The sequence below is a fragment of the Lissotriton vulgaris genome, chromosome 8, assembly GCF_964263255.1.
Source record: "Lissotriton vulgaris chromosome 8, aLisVul1.2, whole genome shotgun sequence".
Taxonomy (NCBI): Eukaryota; Metazoa; Chordata; class Amphibia; order Caudata; family Salamandridae; genus Lissotriton; species Lissotriton vulgaris.
In genome coordinates this window covers 1275759672-1275779619 of record NC_141696.1, presented here as the reverse complement: position 1 = coordinate 1275779619, position 19948 = coordinate 1275759672, and positions in this window count along the sequence as shown.

Here is a 19948-nt window from a genome sequence, read left to right as displayed (position 1 = left end):
ACAGTAAAAAATCTAGGGATACTCATTGACAATCAACTTACTTTTAAGGCACAAGTCAATGCCCTCTCATCCTCGGTCCACTGGATAATAAAAACAATAAGGAAAATTCTCCCCTTCCTCTCCAGTAGCAGCAGGAAAACTGTCGTGACAGCATTAGTGCTGTCACGCCTCGATTACTGCAATAGTCTGTATCTACAAGCACAGCAAGGGATCTTGAACAAGCTACAGACGCTGCAAAATGCTGCTGTCCGCTTAATTACAGGTCTACCCAAGTTTGCCTCCGTCTCTGGGGAACTGAGCAAATTGCACTGGCTCCCAGTACGGAAACGTATGATGTTCAAAGCACTGTGCATAGTGTTCAAGGCAGTGAATGGACTAGGTCCGTCTTTCCTTCAACAACACTTCCAGCTGTACAAGCCAGGTCGACATTTAAGATCATCCAATAAATGGCTTGTCAAGACTGATCGTATTAGGAAAGCTCGATGGGGAGGTCGCAGTTTTATCTCCGGAGCAGCTGGTATCTGGAATAAAATGCCCCTCCCCCTAAAACAAAGCACTGACCTAATGACATTTAGGAAGAACATTAAAACATGGCTTTTCAATCTATAGGGACTAACATCGCATGGAGAAAGCACATCATTTCAGCGCCAGGACACCTGCCCGGTAACAGTGCGCTTAATAAATGGTAAAAATAAATAAATAAATAAATATCCCTACTGCTCCTCCGCTTCCACATACTCCTGCTCCCGCTACTGCTCCTGCTCTGTTAACTCCTGCTGTTGCCTCTGTCTCTACTCCTTCGCTTGTTAGTCCTGTGTCCTATACTTCTCCCTCTACTCGTAGTCGGGCTTCTCCTCTTGCGGCTAGCTTCTTTCATTCTCTCGGACCTGTTCTTGGGTCCGCCGGTTCAGATGGTCCTCAGAGACGTAGTCAGCTTCCCGGTGGTAGGGAACGCGCTTCGCTATATAACATGGCGATGGGTTGGATGATGCATCCTCTTAGGAATCCTCCACGTATTGTACTTGACACGTTCTGTCAATTCAATATACCAACACAAAGATTTGTTTTCGAAGAAATGTGTAAAGTTTTGCGCGATCAGATATCGGCCGATGCACCTGACGAGGTGTTGACCGCTTTGTCTGATCTACAACTTCAGTTCTCGAACGGACTGATAGTGGATACCAACGTTCGACGTGCTGTTGAGCGGTGTTTTATCTTTCCGTCCCACTCCTATACCTCAAGCCCTGTTTGTTGAGGATGTTGAAAGACAGTCAGATGAGTCTGGCCAATTTCCTATGCGTGAAGTTCCACCAGTGTGGATGCCAGGTAATCCTAATGCTGCTCCTCCGATCTTGCCGTTCTTTCAGAGAGTATAGATACATCTCCCATGGAAACGCTCTGAAGTTTTGCAGGTGAAGCAATCTTTGCCTGACCCTCGCAAAAATCCTACGGGGTATTACAAGGAATTATCGCAGCTCGTAGATGCTACGGTAATGAATCTTGCCGATATTGACATGCTGTTTGGCAATGTAGTACCGCAACCGGTATGGGCTAAGATTCGGCAGGAAAATCATCCGAATGAATTAGGTGGTGATTGGGCTGCTATTATAGCGGCGGATGGTCGACAAACTGGTGGTGCTAAACCCGAGCAGTTGATTGCTGCTCTTCCTCAAAGAATAATCACGCTAATGAAAACTCTTATGCCAGCTATGAGGGTGAATTGGGACAAATTGTCAGCCTGTAGACAGAAGAAGGACGAGAGTGTCTCCGACTTCTTTACGAGATTTGAGGAGGCATTCATCGACCATAGTGGTCAGGATATGGGTACTGAGGGTGGTCAACGGTTGTTCGTGGATAAATTTGTTTCAAATTTATTGCCCGATTTGAGCAATAAATTGAAGAATTCGGAAAGTGCGTGGGCCGTTTCTACTTCGGCTCAGATATTGGCCACAGCACAATATTATGAGAATAGAGAGAAAGAAGAGAACGACCGTGCTGATAAAAAAACGAAAGAACTTAAAACAAAGGTGTTGTTACAGCAAGCGTATCCTCCACGATCGAATCAGAATGCTTCGCAACAGAATAGATCGCAGTCACAATCGAACCGATCACAATCTCGAAATGACTCCTCTTCCCAAAGATCTTCGTTAGGGTACAATCAATGTGCCTATTGTAGACAGGAAGGTCATATCAAATTCAATTGTCCTGTTCTAAACGATCGTAATAGCGGTAATTCATCTAGAGGAGGTCGTGGTGGTTCGCAGCAGACATCACGCGGTAGGGGTCGTGGTGCTCAGAATGACCGTTCAGATAACTCATCAAATTCTAATAACTGTTTTGATCAACGTGGATCATTGCAAGGACGATCTGCGCAGTACAACGTAGACGATTATTACGTCGATCAGGGAACTGATGACAGTAATTACTAGGACAGCCATAGACAGGGAGAGGGAGTGGTATCAGTTCCGGTTGATCAGAGAGGGCCTTACGTCGCAGTTGCTACATCGGGCGTCGTTGAGCCTTTTCTGTTGGACACTGGTGCAGCGAAAAGTTCTATTATGCATTCGAAACTCCCTGGCGCACCTTTGTCTGGCTTAACAAATGTTTCCGTTGGATTCTCTGGCGCCCCCGTTAGCAATCCAGTTTCACACCCTTTGCCTCTTACAATTGGACCACGTGAGCTTGAAGCTCCGTTGATTTTGACTACTGGTTGTGGTGAAAATCTTTTGGGTCTGGATTTGCTAAAACGTTTGTATGCAACTTTGTATTGTTCTCCTGCGGGTGTAAAGCTTACGTTAGGAGAGAGGGTTGTCTCTCCTATGTACTTGTCTCTCGATAAGCTTCCACCGGAATTGAGTTCTCTTCCTGCATCTTTATGGGCAACAGGTCCCAATGATGTGGGCCTGCTTGACATCTCCCCTTATGTCGTTCAGTTGAAATCTAATGTGCGATTGCCACGTATTCCCCAGTATCGTATATCTCTTGATGGTGAACGAGCACTGTTAGCGATCATCTATGATTTGATCGACAAAGACGTTATTGAAGAGACTCGGGGAAACGTGTGCAACAGCCCTGTGCTGCCTATTTTAAAACGTACTGATCCTTCAAAACCACCTGTTTATCGTTTTGTTATCGATTTACGGGAGGTAAATAAAATTGTGATTCCTCAGTTCCCCGTTGTGCCTGACATCACGGCGCTACTGACTCTGATTCCAGCCTCGGCATCTTGGTTTTCAGTGATCGATCTGAAGAATGCGTTCTTCAGCATCCCGATTGCTGAAGAAAGCAGAGACCTTTTCGGTTTCTCTCTTGGTGGTCGCAGCTTCCGGTTTAAGCGTGCTCCTCAGGGCTACTGTGAAAGTCCATCGATTTACAGTCAAGCCTTGAAGGGTCAACTGGATGCGTTTACATTGCCGGCTGGTGCAGCCTTAATCCAATATGTTGATGACTTATTGGTAGCTGCGGATTCTCAGGACATTTGCAAAATTGCTACGGTGTCGTTGCTGCAACATCTCTGTGACCTACATCACAAGGTGTCACCTTCTAAACTCCAATATTGTTGTCAAGAAGTAACATATCTAGGTCACTTATTGTCAAAGGAGGGAAGGCGGTTGACCCCAGAGAGAATTGCAGCAATTGCGCGAATGACTGTGCCAACAACACAAAGAGATGTGCGTGCCTTTCTAGGTATCACGTCGTACTGCAGGCAATGGATTCCAAATTTTTCATTGCTAGCGAAACCATTGGTGGCTCTTACGTGCAAGGATGTTTCAACTCCTTTACCATGGACGGAAGAATGTCAGAAAAGTTTTTCTGAATTGCGTGACTCATTGTGTTCTGCTCCTGTGTTAGGTACCCCTGACTACAGTAAGCCGTTCACATTGTATGTTCACGAGAGGGAAGGTTGTGCTTTGAGCGTCTTAACGCAACCTTTTGGTGATAAGCAACGTCCATGTGCATATTTTTCCTCGACCTTGGACCCAGTAGCTAGAGCATTGCCGAGTTGTTTGAGAGCAACAGCGGCAGCTGCGGTGTCCATCCGACAATCAGCAGGATTGGTCATGGATAATATGCTTACGGTGATGGTTCCGCACGCAGTCGACACTCTTTTAAATCGTACGAAGACTCAGCACTTGACAAGTGCGAGGTTGTCCGGATACGAGTTGACGCTGCTGGCATGTCATATTCAGATAAAACGTTGCAATGTTCTGAATCCGGCAACTTTGTTTCCCATTAGTACAGAGTCAGATGAAATAGCAGCCCATGACTGCTATTTGCGAACAGAAGAGGAAACAAAAGGTCGAGTGGACCTTAAAAACACTCCGTTAGAAGATCCAGATGGAACATTGTATGTAGATGGCTCGTGTTTTAAATTGCCGAATGGTGATGTGACCACTGCATATGCTGTTGTAACTTTGAGGACTGTTGTGGAAGCTGCGAGATTGAATCAGAATTCTGCCCAGGCTGCAGAGCTGATTGCCTTAACTAGAGCGTGTATGTTAGCGAAAGATAAACGTGTGAATGTGTATACTGACAGTCAGTATGCATTTGGTGTTGCGCATAGCTTTGGACGGTTGTGGAGAGAGAGAGGTTTTCTGACATCGCATGGTACGAAGATTCAGCATGGCCAGCTTGTGAATGACCTCTTGGATGCACTTGCGTTACCTAAGCAGGTAGCGATTGTTAAATGTAGAGCACATCGTAAGGTGACGGATGACGTTGGTCGTGGTAATGCGTTTGCGGATGAGACTGCTAAGGAGACTGCCCGGAACCTTAGCACTCGAATGTATGTGACGAGTTCGGTTAGGTGGCCTATAGAGTCGAGTATGTGTGAAGACACTATTGAGAGTGTGAAAGCAATTCAGAATGAAGCCACCGAAACTGAAAAGACGAAGTGGAAAGAAAGTACGGGAAAGTTGGATGCGAATGGTTGTTGGATTGATTTGTCGGAACAGAAAAGATGGATGTTGCCGGATGCGTATGTGCTGGCTGTTGTGACAATGGCACACGGGTTAGCACATATTAGCGTGAAAGGTATCTGCAAATTGTTGTCTCCTGTGTGGAAGAATGATGGTATCACGAAATGTGCTGAACGCTTGGTTAAGAACTGTATGGTATGTATGTTGTACAATCCTGGTAAGGGAACCCCAACTCCTCCTGGTAGTTTTGCTCCCCCTTCGTGTCCCTTTGAGGTGATTCAATTAGACTTCATCCATATGGAGCGATGCAATAACCTGAAATACGTTTTAGTTGTGGTTTGTGCGTTCTCCCGATGGATTGAAGCCTATCCTCTCAAGGACAACACTGCTTTGTCAACGGCAAAAATCCTACTGAAGGAATACTTTCCTCGGTACGGAATGCCTCGGGTTGTGTGGTCTGATAACGGAAGTGAGTTTGTGGGGAGTGTGATGAAGAGTGTGTGCAAAGGCCTTGGAATTAATCAAAAATTCCACAGCGCCAATCATCCCCAGTCAGCTGGTTTGGTTGAAGGGTATAACGGCACCCTTAAACTAAAACTAGCGAAGATTCAGGCTACGACTGGTCTTTCGTGGCCTGACGCTTTACCCTTAGCCTTACTGTCAACAAGGGCAACCGTACACTCCCGAGTAGGGCTCAGTCCCTATGAAATAGTGTTCGGTCGTCCTGCAAATGTTTGGGGGGTCCCTAGACCGGGTGTGTTCTGTGATCTTGAGTACCCAATGTTGATCGATTATCTACATGACTTGACTGCTAAACTGAGGTTAATTCACCAACAGGTTTACGAAGCATTGCCGATGCAGACGGAGGGTCCAGGCCATCAGCTCCAGCCTGGAGACTGGGTGGTTACCAGAAACTTTTCTCGGAAAAAGAACTTGGAGCCCAGGTTCACCGGACCCTACCAGGTCCTCCTTGCCACGAGAACTGCTGTTTGTCTAGAGGGTCGGAAAAACTGGGTGCACGCCACCCATACGAAGAAAGTCCCTATTCCGTTGCCGGCAGACTCGTGGGTGAGGAGAGGCATTGCATCAACTGAAACCGAAGGATTGCCGGCGTTTATACCTTTCAGCGACGCACAACCTGTCGGAGAATCCTCAGCGCAGCAGAAAGACACTGTTGAACATTTGTCATCAAAAGACTCAAGACCAGAACATTCAACTGATCAGCAGAACGCTGTCTCTTCAACGGATCCTTTGTTTGACGAACAGACACGTCCGGGGAAAACTCGATACTTTTTGCGATCCAGCACTAAAGACTAATAAAAGATCCTGTTCTGTCCCTTGACAACTTCATTATCCCGTTTTCCCATGATCAGTTTGAACACTCGTATGATTGTAATTATTCTTGTATATATACATTGAGTTTCGTTCCTCATATTTTTTTGCTTCCACAGCTGAAAAACATTTTTGCATATACATAATTGTGAATAAAGGCCGTAGGGCCGCGCGCGTACTTCTTTCTGGTTAGTAGGTCTTGACGTTAGGTTAAAGACCGTCGGTTCCTGGGAACTCCTAGGAATTGACTACTACTACACAGAACGAAGTGCGTCAAGAAACGTTGCGGACGGTCATAGGGGATGGCGTTTTCAAAGCTGATGGATGTGGAAAGAGCACAGGCACAAAGATTCGAGCTACAGCAACTTAGTCGTACGAAATGCTTTATGTTTCAGATATTTGTATTGCTTTTGATTGTTTCTTCATTACTAGCGGGTGGGGTGTACTATATGATGTCGTATTTCTTATCTTCTGCCATACCTACACCTATTCCTACTTCTGACTCTAAATTCACCTCTACTGCATCTCCTCATTCCTTCCATATCTTACCCGAACACGAGCAGGCTAGACGTGCAGAATTTTGCAATAACTCCTTTATTCAGCTCCTTCACCAGCACCAGTTAGCGGTTAACACTACTAATTGTTGGGTGTGTGGGTTGATGCCATATACTACAGATAAGGGAATTCCATTTTTGGTTTTGCCGTACAGTTCCCAGGGTTCCGCTCGGGCATTTCAAACAATGTTTCGAAGCGCACTAGGTTCCCACCCCAATCGAGAGCCACGACCCCCCTACTCTGGCCCTGGCTCGTATCAAAAGCCTTTGTCTATAGCGATAGAGGATCTAGATAGAGATATCTATGAACCATCGCTTATTCCCGAAGAAGAGGTACAAGCCTATAGGGTCCTGAGTAGAGGTGAGTATAGTGTGTTCACTAGTGAAAAACAGCTTAAAAGCTCGCCCCCGATATGGGTCGTACCCCACATTGGTAATTTTTGTCTAATAGGTCGTGGCCGAAGATCGAAAGCCCGACTTGGAGAGAGTGCTTGCACTTAAAATTACATTTTGCCGATGGTCTCGTCCCCTGTTTCTGGCTGCCAAGGGTACATACTTTATCTGCCATGATCGTGCGTATGCATGGTTGCCCTTCGACTTTGTGGGCTCATGTTTTATCGCAAATTTGTTGCCTCCGACGTTCACTGTAGATGCAGACTATCACAAGACTAGAGTTGTGAGGGGCGTAATTAGCGAAGAGGACACTGCCGGTCAAGAGGCAGGAGACTTTTTCAAGGGTTTCCTCCCGTTTTGGGGGCCTATGATTAATAGTAGGAACCTGAGACAGTTGACTCGAGTGGTGGAATCGACAGCTAATATTACTGCCAGTGCCCTTGGTAATATCACCACAGAACTTCAGGCGGATAGACTTATGACGTTACAAAACCGTATGGTTTTAGACGTGATCTTAGCAGATCGAGGTGGGGTATGCAAGGTGATCCATTCGAGCTGCTGTATTTTCATTCCTAATAATGCTCCAACTGTTTATCAAGCCATCTCAAGGTTGCATAAAATCTCTGAGTCCATACACGTGGACGTAGGGGGTTGGACGCTACTTGGGTGGTTTTGGGGCCTGATGTCGACTTGGGGTTGGAAGATTCTGATGATTATCGGAGTTGTTGTGGCGTTCCTGTGGCGTTTGTGTGCAGTGTGGTCCTGCCTTATGTGGCCTCTGTGCTACAACGTGTATAAGACAGCCGCCTGTTACCAAAGAAGCTCGATTGGACAGAGCTATGTTACAACAACATCTAGATGGTCTGATGAATATCGAGTATGATTCCGACTAGTGCTTGCCTACATGAGGGCAAAAGGAGCGTCTGAGGTTCCGTGACAATTGTAAGTGATGTTTTCGACTCGCACGAATATGGTCGAGTCTGATATCTATGAACCGCAAATGACGAATTTAGTGGGTGTACACAGTTTCGCTGTGCTAACCTAAACCGTTCGTCTGTTTCGTGGGTTTATCCATCTATCCCCACGGGTTCCATCTTAGATATGGCATCCATTTTGTCTCTTGCCCTCAAGTAGCCAGCGAACGGACGTTGTCCGCTTCGCGACCCTGGGATTCCCGAGGCATCTACGGAAGACACATGTCCTTTGAAAATGTCTTTATGATGAGGGGGATGATACTGTAAGGCAAACGGCCCCGCTCGAGGCTCAGCTTGCCGTGCCGGTTTATTGTCTCAGCCGTGCATCTCATTAGGCACGTCCCTTTGATGCCAGGAGCTCGTGTTTCCCGATACCTCCCCTTTTACACCCTTTTTCAATTCCCCACTGTCCCCATCTTCCTCCACACCTGTCCTTGTTCTTCCTTCGATCTGTTTTACTGCTGATTGGAATGCACTAATGGTGGGAAGATGGGTTTTTACAGTTGGGAACCGCCAAATGTTTCCGCACTTATGTTTCGGACCTTGAATGTATCAAAGAGACCAAAACGACCCCTCTGGGGGATAACTATGGGAACCAAGCCATAAACCTTTGTGTACCATGTAAACCTATGGGTGAATTATGTATAAAAGGAGCGATCCACAGAACCAATTTGAAGCAGTCTCCACAAGTAGCATGCGTTGTACTTGCCGTGATTTCTGTGTTCCCTGCAGTAAATAAAGCTCGAATCTTTGACGCCGAAGGAAGTGTCCCGTGTCTCTGTCATTTGCACGCCGGAGCAGGTTACCCACGAAGGTTTCAGGTGTTGTTCCCTGGCACCTCTGGGACTTAAATAGCCCAGTCCTTCAGACTTCTAGTGTTATCTGCTACAATTTACACTTGTATCCCTTTCTACTTGTTCCAAATATGTCCACCCACAAACCTTTTAGTCGCTCCAACCCTTTTGCATAGGACTTTTCAAATTTCCTAGCCCGGGTCATTTTGTTATGGCATTCTAAGTCTGTGGGTACTCTAGTTGTTCTCCAATTCTGCAGAATAAAGGATCTTACCACTAAGGAGGTTATTGCAATAAAAACTGCCCCCCCCTTTTACTTTTGATGAAGTTTGCCTCTGTTTGCCAAGCCAAAATGCACCACTGCAGCATCCGGGCCGACTCTGCAAGCCATTACTGAGAGCGCCAAATATTTTTTCCCACAACTGGGCCAACATTGGCAGGTGAAGAATGTGAGGAGCCAGTCGCCTGCTCAAATTTGCTGGCAGCAAAGCATCTATTTTCCAGTTCAGGATACATTCTATGGAGGGCTCTAGGAGTATATTAAGTCATCCATTGTGACAAAAAGGCATCCGCTTAAAATAGGCAGCCCTTAATGTCTTGTTACCGGGTTGTGAGAATGACTGCCACTTGACCTCAGAAAAGGAGCATTGCATTGTCTGAGTAATTTTATCCCAAACATTTTTTATTGGGTTGGGTGGCTTTCCCCTTCACTACACAGAAATCTGCGCCAATTGCCCACACCTCTTAGCATTGCTTTAAAAACAGCAGCCGTTAGTGGTGATCGGGCCAGCACTGGACATGAGACAATATTTTTTCGCTAGATGCATGATCTGTATAAATTCCCCAAAATAACGTGCAGTTGTCCCCACACCTAACTTGAAGTTCCTGACAGGTAATACATCTCCCTCCCAGCAAAAAGTGGCCCAACTCACTAAACCTGTATGCATTCCAAAGCCTTAAGTGGCTCGGCTGAATATGTAAGCCTAGAACTTTACATTGCTTTAGCTGCAAATATTCATAGCCTGCCACCATAGCATTTATGTAATATAATGACCGGAGTCACATACAATACTCTTGTAGTGTCTCATACCTAGTTTTTTTATGCTGTCTTTATGAAGACTGGGGGCTGTGAACCAGCTTCCTTCGCCATTTTATCCAAAAAGAAGCTATCTAAGGATCCCTTAAAGTCTATTCTGCGAACCAATATGTCTAGGAGAGAGGCTTCATAGTATGTACGTATCTGGGGCAATGCCAGTCCCACTGATTAGTTTCCACTTGCAGAATTGGATATTATACCCTGGGTGCTTTTTGTTCGAGACAAACTGTCAAAAAAGTACATCCAGTTTTTTAAAATATATCATATTGATTCTTATCGGAACATTCATGAATAAAAAAGGAATACAGGTAATATTGACATTTTTATAAGGACCACCCAGCCAATGAGTGTAAGAGGGAGAAGTGTACACCTAATAAGTCTCTAATTTTTTTTGTAGCATAGCCTCGTATTTTAATTTATGGAGCTCGGAGTAGAAATGAGTTACATGTACCCCCAGGTATCGAATCGGATTGCTAGAAAAAGTTTGGCGTTGAAGAATATCAGGGAAGAGATTGCCAAAGTAGTTAAACATCATTATTTCTGTTTTATTATGATTAATTTTGTACCCACTGATTGACTGAAACTGCACCAACTCGCTCAACATTGTTATTATATTTTGTTCTTCCGACCTGAGATACAAAATGATATCGTCCCACAACAGTTTTAGTTTGGACAGGCCTTCTATTGGTGCTTCTGTACCCATATTTGCCCTTATCCTGACTGCCAAAAGTTCTATAAAAAAAGTAAACAGTACAAGCGACAAGGGACAGCCCTGCCGAGTTCCCCAGTTTGTATCTATGGTTCGGGCTATGTTGGAGTTCACGAAAACCTGGGCCTGTGCACCTTGATATATATTACATAACATATTGGTAATTAGACTAGGAAAGCTCACCCTCTTAACAGCATAAAAAGGGTGTCCCAATTGACACGGTCAAATGCTGTCTCAGGATCTGCCAAACTTATAAGTGCAGGCATGTGCTTGATATTAAAACAGTTCTATTGCATATATTGAAAAAGCTGCATTGGAAGACATTTGCCTTCATAACAGGAAGCCAGTCTGATTGTTGTTGATAATCTTCTGGGCAGCAGGCGTAATTCGATTTTCCCAGAATTTCATTAAGACTTTATAATCAGTATTTATTAGACTGATAGGCCTGTATGAGTTCACGTCATTGGGATTCTTCACCTTTTTAACAAAACTCACAATGATGGATTGCTTAAAAATTGGAGGGACCTCTCCACCTGTTTTCACAAAAATGAAGAACTCTACTAAGAAGTGTATCAGCTCTTCCTGAAACGCTTTATAAAACTATTGGAAGGCCATCGTTCCCACAGGCCTTTCCAGGGCATTGAGGCTAGAGCCTGCTGAATCTCTATTGCTGTAATATCAGCCACTAATTCCTCTGCCTGAGTACTTGACAGCTGCGGTAGATTGATATCTAAAAATATTGATGAATTGCTTCCTTTGAAGCCATATATTTGGTTGCATACAACTTATCATAGTGATTGAGAATTTTTTTCGCAACCCTTTCCTTTTTAGAAGCCAGAACCTTCGACCCGGGTTCCTGCAGTTCAGTAATTAAAGCAGCTTCTTGCTTCACCCTAGATGATCAAGACAAGAGTTTACCTACCATCTAGCTTTCTTCATACACCCATTGGTGAAACATCCATGAGCTATTTATCTCCTCTACTACAAAAAATTCACTTAGCTCTTGTTTGGAATTGGCCAGCTGCAAGTCCACTGCTTTTCGCCCCCCTGATTAACTTATCTTTATCTGTACAGCAGTATCAACCGCTAGTTGGAGTTCAAAGATACATGCCCTCCGAATTTTAGATTGTGCGGCCATAAAGTCCACCATCTGCCCACGGATAAATGCCTTGAAAGCTCCCCCAAACAGAAAAATGTGTTGTGATTCCCTTATTTATCTGGAAAAAAACCTCAATCCATTTTTTTGTATTTATCATGCATTCCTTGTTAGAAAGAAGGAGTCGATCCATCTGCCACCTGCACCTTTCCCTTCGTCTCACTTCTATTTATATCTTGACACTAATCACTGAATGATCCGTAAATTACGTAGATTTGGGAATCAAGACACCTAAGGGAATGAGAGCTAAGAAAATAATCTATACGAGAAGCAGACTGGAATTGTTGGGAGTAGAAATTATATATTGTGACATTCCAAGGTGGGCTCTGCGCCCTGGATCAAGCAATTGATAGTCTTGTGTAATGACATCCAATACTTTTTTAGTAATTGGCTTCAGCTGTTTTTTGTTTTATTCAAGGTATCCTTTGCTAAATCCTGTATGTAGTTGAAACCCCCCTACAATAATTGGACTCACTGCTCCTCTAGGCAGTTTGTTGACCTTGATGATAGATTTAGGATCATCTGGAATCGGGCATAATAATTCACAAAATTGCACATATTACCATTTACCCCTTTGTAATCCAGATCCATCTACCATGGGGGTTTCTCTGGACTTGTATGATCTCCCAGGCTACCCTTCATCCAAAATGAATTACAAGATCCTTCATAGCCAACCCGGCAGAAGCAAAATATATCTTACAGTAATAATTGCGAATAAAAAGCTTTCAAGTATTTGTCTTTAAATGAGTTTCTTGACAAAACTTAATTTAGGGGGAAAAATTGGATAACTATCTGATTAAGGCCCCATACTTTTGCTTATTAGATACCCCATTGACGTTGACCAACATTATTCGTAGTTCAAGCCCCACCTCCCAAAAACCTTTTCTTAAATTTAAGCCTCGTAAAAAAAAAACATTCTGTACATTGCATTCTCATCTATGGTTCTGTTCTATTCTAATAGACGTGCTCCCCACTACCCGCGCTCTCCCCTGCCTCCCCCTCACTCCTGGGAGAAGGGGAATCGCCCACAATGCTCCTCTCCGCCCAACCTGGCTGGCTGCCAGAATGGGCGCCCGAGCTGCGTGCCATGTTGGTGCACCTACAGTGAACAATACTCCCCTCCATCCACAGGTTAATCATAGTAATGAACCTCTCCTTTCTTTTCCCTCTTCTGGTAGAAATTATTTGAAACAGCTCTTGGGCTTCCTCAAGGTTTATAAACATGTGAAATTTCCCTTTAACTAGAACCTGGAGTTCATACTGTTGTGCTACTGCTGCCTTCATGCCTTGGCCCTTGATTAGGTATAGGAGCTTCACAAACTCCTTTCAGCGGCCTGCTGCTGCTGCAGACATATCAGAGATGTTTCAACAACAAGGTAGTGCATTGGTGGAGAATTGTTTTCTCTGGGTGGCTCTAAAAAGTATCTGTTCTTTGATTCAAAAGCCGTCAAAGTTCACCAAGATTGTTCTTGGCAAATTTGAATTTGGATATGGGTGAGTGGGTACCCTGTGTACTTTCGTAATTGTCAAATCTCCTCTGGTAGTACTTTTTTTTATGAATGTCTCAACCCATTCCAGAGTTTGGGCCCCTTCACAGCCGTCTGGACTCCTACCAATCATAGGTTGGAGCGTCACAACTGTTTTTCTAATTCATATATCTTATTCTCCAAAGAGGATTTCTCTTTTCTCACTAGATCCACTTGCTGCTGCAATATGTTCATCTGAACCTCAAGCTGCGAAATCCCCATACTTTGCCTCTTGCATTCTAGCCAAAAAGTTTGCAACAGCTTCCTCTATGTCTGTAAACCAATGATTCAGGGATGCAATCTCAGTTGCTTGTGATGATTTTAGTTCTCCTATTTCATCCAATATAAGGTTTAGCATTGTTTTTATATCCCATTGCACAACCAAATCATCCTCTTGCACCTGGTTTGGGATATGCATCTCAATTACTCTTTCTGCTTTGGCCTGAGGTTGTTCTTGCAGGGCCACATCCTGTTGCGTGCTTATCTAGGTTCCTGATCGATACTGTGACCTTATGCCCCTATTCGGCTATACATCCATTTATTCCCTATATTGGCATAACCGTTCAAGTGCGATTTTCTGAAAAGTCATCTCTGGCCTCACACGAACAGAGCCACATTCCAGCATGACTCTCTGCTACTTCCTTTGCGACCAATTAGTGCAATGACAGAGCAGCAGTCACTATCTGATATTCCTAGATAACACTCCGAGTTCTTCAACAAGATAAAAACTTAGCAAACCTGGAAATCCCCGCTTGCTATGTTTTGATTAGTAATAGAACTCTAATGAGCAACTGATAACTGTCACTTCCTAGTGACATCTTTAATTGACGTCTTATGTCCAGCAAACTTGCGTCAAACCCGGCACCTGTCAGGTATAAATATTACCAACGTTGCCTTAAGCAAGGAGCGAGCGAGCGAACCTGTTGCTGATGCCAGCTGCCTGCATGACCCTGTGTTGGTAAAAACTAGCACTCTGTCGCTGCAGCCTGCTATCCTGTGGTGGTGAAGCTGCTGATTACCATTATCGCCGCTACAGCGCGAACTATGGTTCAGTACGCTTGAGGAGCCGTGCAGCCGTCCTCTGCGAAGACATCCAGCCCAGCTGCCCGCGGACGCTGTCACCCCTCCTTCCTCGACGCGCTGAGAGAAGCCGCTGCCTTTCTCGTGCAGAGAAATCCAGTCCCGGCGCTTCCAGTTTACCCTCGCAGGTGACTGGGATATCGAGAGAGACCCCTGAAGGAGATACCAATCCTCCATCATTCTATTCAGAGGTATGGTGTTGACTAAACCCTTAGACGAGAATTCTTGAAACAAACCTTGGCAAAACCAACTTAACTTAAGCTACTTACTTACTCCCCTTCTCACGTGTTAGGCTTAGGTCAGGCACACTGGGGTAGGCTTAGTTAGAAGCACCAGTTGAGTATGTTAGCCTAATGTATATATGACTGTATATATGTTTTATTACTTTTAAACCATTGTATGGCTAAGAAACCATATCAATGCTTTTACAGTTCTATTTCGCTATTCTTATCTTACTGTACGTACTTTTTATAATAACAGTTATTGTAATTGTGGCAATACATTTCTCTTGTACGAGAAGAAAGACTGTTCAATAAATGTTAACCCTTTATTGATACACGCCCGTCTCTCTATTCTCTACATACTGTGAAAGTAAACTGCACTAGACTGACTGAGTGAAATCTGTGTCTATTGTTTCACACGACCCTAGAGATCGACTCTTGATCTGAGGAGCAAAGTTGTCATGTTGCACGGTTGTTGGAAAACTGAATCCCTTCTTGTCTGTGCCAAGGAAGCTGATCACTTCCTATGCAGAGAAGAAAGTTTCCAGTGACCTCTGAGCTAGTTGGTAACACAACCCAATTAAGTTTAGCATAGTCAGTGGAGGCCTGGAATATAAGCAGTTCCACGTCGATACTACTGTTTATGTTATTCCAATGCGCAGGGCCTAGTGGGAAACTAGGAACTACACTACATGGCACCCAACGTTTGGTAAGGCGATAAACTAACGCAAGACTTGTAGAGTAACTCAGTCGTGCATATTTCACACCCCTTTTCTCCCGTAAATACTCCAATAGACGTCTGGAGTGGGTGAAAGGTTAAAATCCGCCCGACCTTAGTAGGAAGAGATTCCTATGTAAAGCTCTGGTTTATTCAACGTTGAAGGATACAGTGTTCCAAAATATTGTGCATCTAATCTTTGTCTCCTTGGAGACCTACTCTGCAAACCTCGCATTTTTACAATGCCAGAAAACGGAACCTCTGGGGCCGCAGCAGATGCGACTCAGCAAGGTCCCGAATACACAGACCCGGATGCTATTATCATCCCGGTCCAGTTAAGAAGATCTATAACTTTAAAACTTATAGAAAACGGACTGACACCTCTAGGTGGTACAGTAATTTTCGTGATAGAGGCTCACGAGTACCGGCAGACAGAGGTATTCTATTCATGGATAAACTTTCCAGCGGTAAACGCTATAACACAAGAGTTTCACTATTACAAAATAGAGGAACCTCCGGATGAGTACGCCCCTTTCGAGGAGGTTGAAATTCCACTTAAATTTCAAGAGCACCTGCTCTGGTTTAATGGCGCCCTAAAACACAATGATCACATAACCAGGCTCGGTCCACTAGGTAGACCAGGAGCCACGTGGCCGGTTCTAGCCAGCTACACACCACATCCTGACATTGTAAAAATGTCTAGAGAAGAGCTGTTAGTACAGCTAAACACATTAATAAAAATACATAGGCAATTAGTCCAATATGTAATACGGACTGCAACAGTCCAGCCAGCTGTTAATACACCACAGCTGACCCCTCATCAGGGGAACACAAATAAAATTACACCACAGAACATACAGTCATGTCTTGGTAAAACACCCGTAAAACAGGAACAAATTCCTTTCTGGTTAGCCCAGAAAATCACTCAAATAGAGGCAGTATTTCCTGATACTACCCCTATAGAGAAACACAGAATCTTGACCATCTGCCTTCCTATGGGAATCGCACCACACATAGAGGACTGCGACACTTGGGGTACAGTCTTTGCTTCCATTTACACAAAAACACACGGTGTTCCGTCTATGGCGGTAATACCAGAAGTGCTAAAACAGATTCAAAATGAATTCGGTCCAGAGCCAGCTTTAAATCTGGGTATGAAATTACTGAAAGATTTCAAGCAGGTCACAGCTATATTATTAGCCAACATAAAAGGAGAAGCAGCATCTGTGGCGATTCGCCAGAAGTTGAGGGAAACAGATATAAAAGATCCTGTTGAGCTAGCAAAAATCATAGAAAAATGCTATGAAGAATTAGGTAGAGACAGCTTGGGTGGAAAACCAGTTAAGCCCCAACTGCTCGAAAATCCAGAAAAATTATTTATTAAAAATAATTTAAATACTCCTAAAAAGAGCTGGGATGGAAATAAACAATCCACTCCCAAGGAAAAAGTTTTCCAGTCCAGAGGAAGGTCTCCTCGACGGAGGGAAAGAACTCCGACTCGAGAACGCCAGTCTCCCCAACGGGAGCCCTCTGAGAAAAGATATAACCTTAGAAATAGGGATAATATAAAAAAACCTGATAGATATCAAAGTATTGATACACGTCCCTCTCGATCTTTTCCACAGAATTCGGAAAGAAGAGGACGGTCAGACCCAGGAGAGCACACCAAGTCCAAAGACAAGGAACCTGCTCAAAATAAGAAATCTCAATTTCAGAAAAAGAAGGTAGCCAGTATTAGAGTAATCAACCATGCCGAGAATACTGAGGACACAGTTGAAAAACGGGGAGTGGGCATTGACAATGTTGGACAGTGCAGCAGAAATCAGTATAGCGCGCAAGATCTTGATGAGTCATCTGGAGACAGTGGACACGAATGAATACATTCAGGTTGAAACTGCCGACGCCAGACTTAGCGAGCCCCATAAAATATACGAAATAACATTGCGTATGGAGGGTGATAAGACTAGGAAAATTAAGGGTCTATTTTGGGATAAGCTCTCAAAAGGCTATGATATTCTGTTAGCTGAAAAAGATTGGCCCCCAGAGTTTGTCAGGGAGTGCCCTCGTGGCGAAGAAGTAATTATGCCTGCCTTCTCGAATCACATTCCGATTCACAAAAAATATACATATGCAAGGAAATGGGCAGTAGCCCAGGCACCTGCATTGTATAAAAATCATGTAGGATGGGATGAGGATTCACCACCTCACAAAATCCAATTAAAAAGTGAACCAACTGCCCAACGGCAGTATCCCATAAAGCAAGAAGCTAAAAAACAGGTCAGGGAGATCTTAGATCAACTTGAGTACCAGGGGGTGATTGAAACATGCACCTCTCAGATGAACAATCCTTTGTTTCCTGTCTCCAAGCCAGACAATTCATATCGTCTAGTTTTGGACTACAGACATCTTAATACATGTTGCAAAACTTTTGCAGTACAAAACTCGCATAGTGCAGCCCTAATGAATAACATAGTTAGGAAAAAATACAAAACGACATTAGACATTTCTAATGGTTTCTTTTGTCAAAACATTGCACCAGAAAGCAGATACTTGACCGCTTTCTCTGCATTTGGGTCACAGAAAAAAATTCTGTCGACTCCCACAGGGGTTCAAGAACAGCCCAGGACTATTCTCAGCTAGGGTAACAGAGTTACTACAAATCTATGATGATGAAGCATTATCTTACGTAGATGATATTTATCTCACAGACGACGACTTGGATACTCACTTGAAAAGAGTGAACACCATTATACTTGGGTTCGCAGCAGAGGGTTACAAATTCAACTTTAAAAAGTCCCGAATTGCCCATCTGACAGTACTGTTTTTAGGGTACGAATTATCAAGTGAAGGGAAAAGCCTAGCGGACAACTTCTTAGAGAAGTGCGCTGTACTCCAAGCTCCAAAAACGCTGAAGAATTTACAATCAATACTAGGTTTTCTGAATTTCGGAAGAACTTACATCCTAAATTATGCAGAGAGGGTTAAACCTCTCTACGAACTAATAAAACCTGATTTAAAACAAATCAATTGAACTCAAAAACACACAGAAATTTTGAGATCACTGCAAACAGACATGTTAGCAAAAACAAGATTAGATACACGTGACAACACGATCGATCTTGTAATCCGAGTCATCCCAGGAAGATGCGGATTCACGTACCTAACCTCTAATGAGGGAGAAAAGGTACCAATTTCAATTAAATCTCACTTGTACACACAAGCAGAAAAAACATTCAGTCCCACAGAAAGAACTGTGAACGCAGTGCAAATCGCATTAGCAAATGAACGAGAACTAGCACACGGCAAACGGATTAATATCCTTACAGCGGAATCCGCCTTCGAGGCGCTATTCAGCCCAGTAAACCTGCCTACAGTGTCACTGGATCCGAAATGGATACAGTGCATAGATTCTCTAGGAGCGGAAGATGTGAAATACTATTTCGCCCCGCAATTTGAAGAACTGAATGATTTAGAATATGAAGAAGAATATCCTCTGCCAATCGAAATCCTGCCTCTCCCACAATACGCCTGTATAATCTATACAGATAGCTTTGTACAGCATTTCAACGTAGAGAGCAAATCCTACAATGCAGCATGTGCGATCATTAAAGGTCGTTGGCTGTGCGGTAAATTCAGACCGAAAGTAACAAAAACTGAATCTGTAAGAAACTGTTCGGTTCAGAGAACTGAAATCAGATCTTTAAAGATGGCGCTCGAAAATGCAGAACGTGAATTCCCGACACTTATAGTGTGCGATTCTCATTTTTGCGTCAATTCTTACAATAACAAACTGCAGAGTTGGATCGAAAACGACTACAAAGATGACACAGGTGCCACAATAAAGCATAAATTGCTCTGGAACGAGGTAGCTCTTTTAAGTAAAGAACTACAAAAGACTCACGTGATTCACGCACAGAGTCTTCAGCGTAATGGCGTTCACGTTGCAGGGAATTCATTGGCTAATACAGCCAAAGCGGAAGCAACTAACCCGGCTTCCGTAGCCACAAAAAAGCGTACAGATAAGTACATAGACGGGGAAACCATGCTAGCAGTAAAAACGACCGTAAAAGGCGACTGTGCAGCACTACCCATAAACTATCCACTCAATTATGCATACATAATCGATGCAAACTCCGTTCCTTTTGCTCGAATCCTTGGAGTGGGGGATAGAGTAATTCCAAACAGGAGCAGGAGGGGCTTCCTCCTACTGGAAGCACACATGGGGTTGGGTCTGAAACACCAAACAATCAAAGCCTCTCTGAAAGAATTACAATCAGAGTACTGGTGGCCAGGAATGAGTATAGATATTCAATGTTTTGCTCAAAATTGTGAAAACTGCAACAGAGATCGCAGTAATGAACAGGCCAGTGTAGTTTCAGGATCCCTTCTAGACAGCATAAGGCGGTCTATCTGCGCAATCAAAGAAGAGAAGCGCGTCCCAGTGTACACCATTAAGACAAAAAGCACTTAAATAAT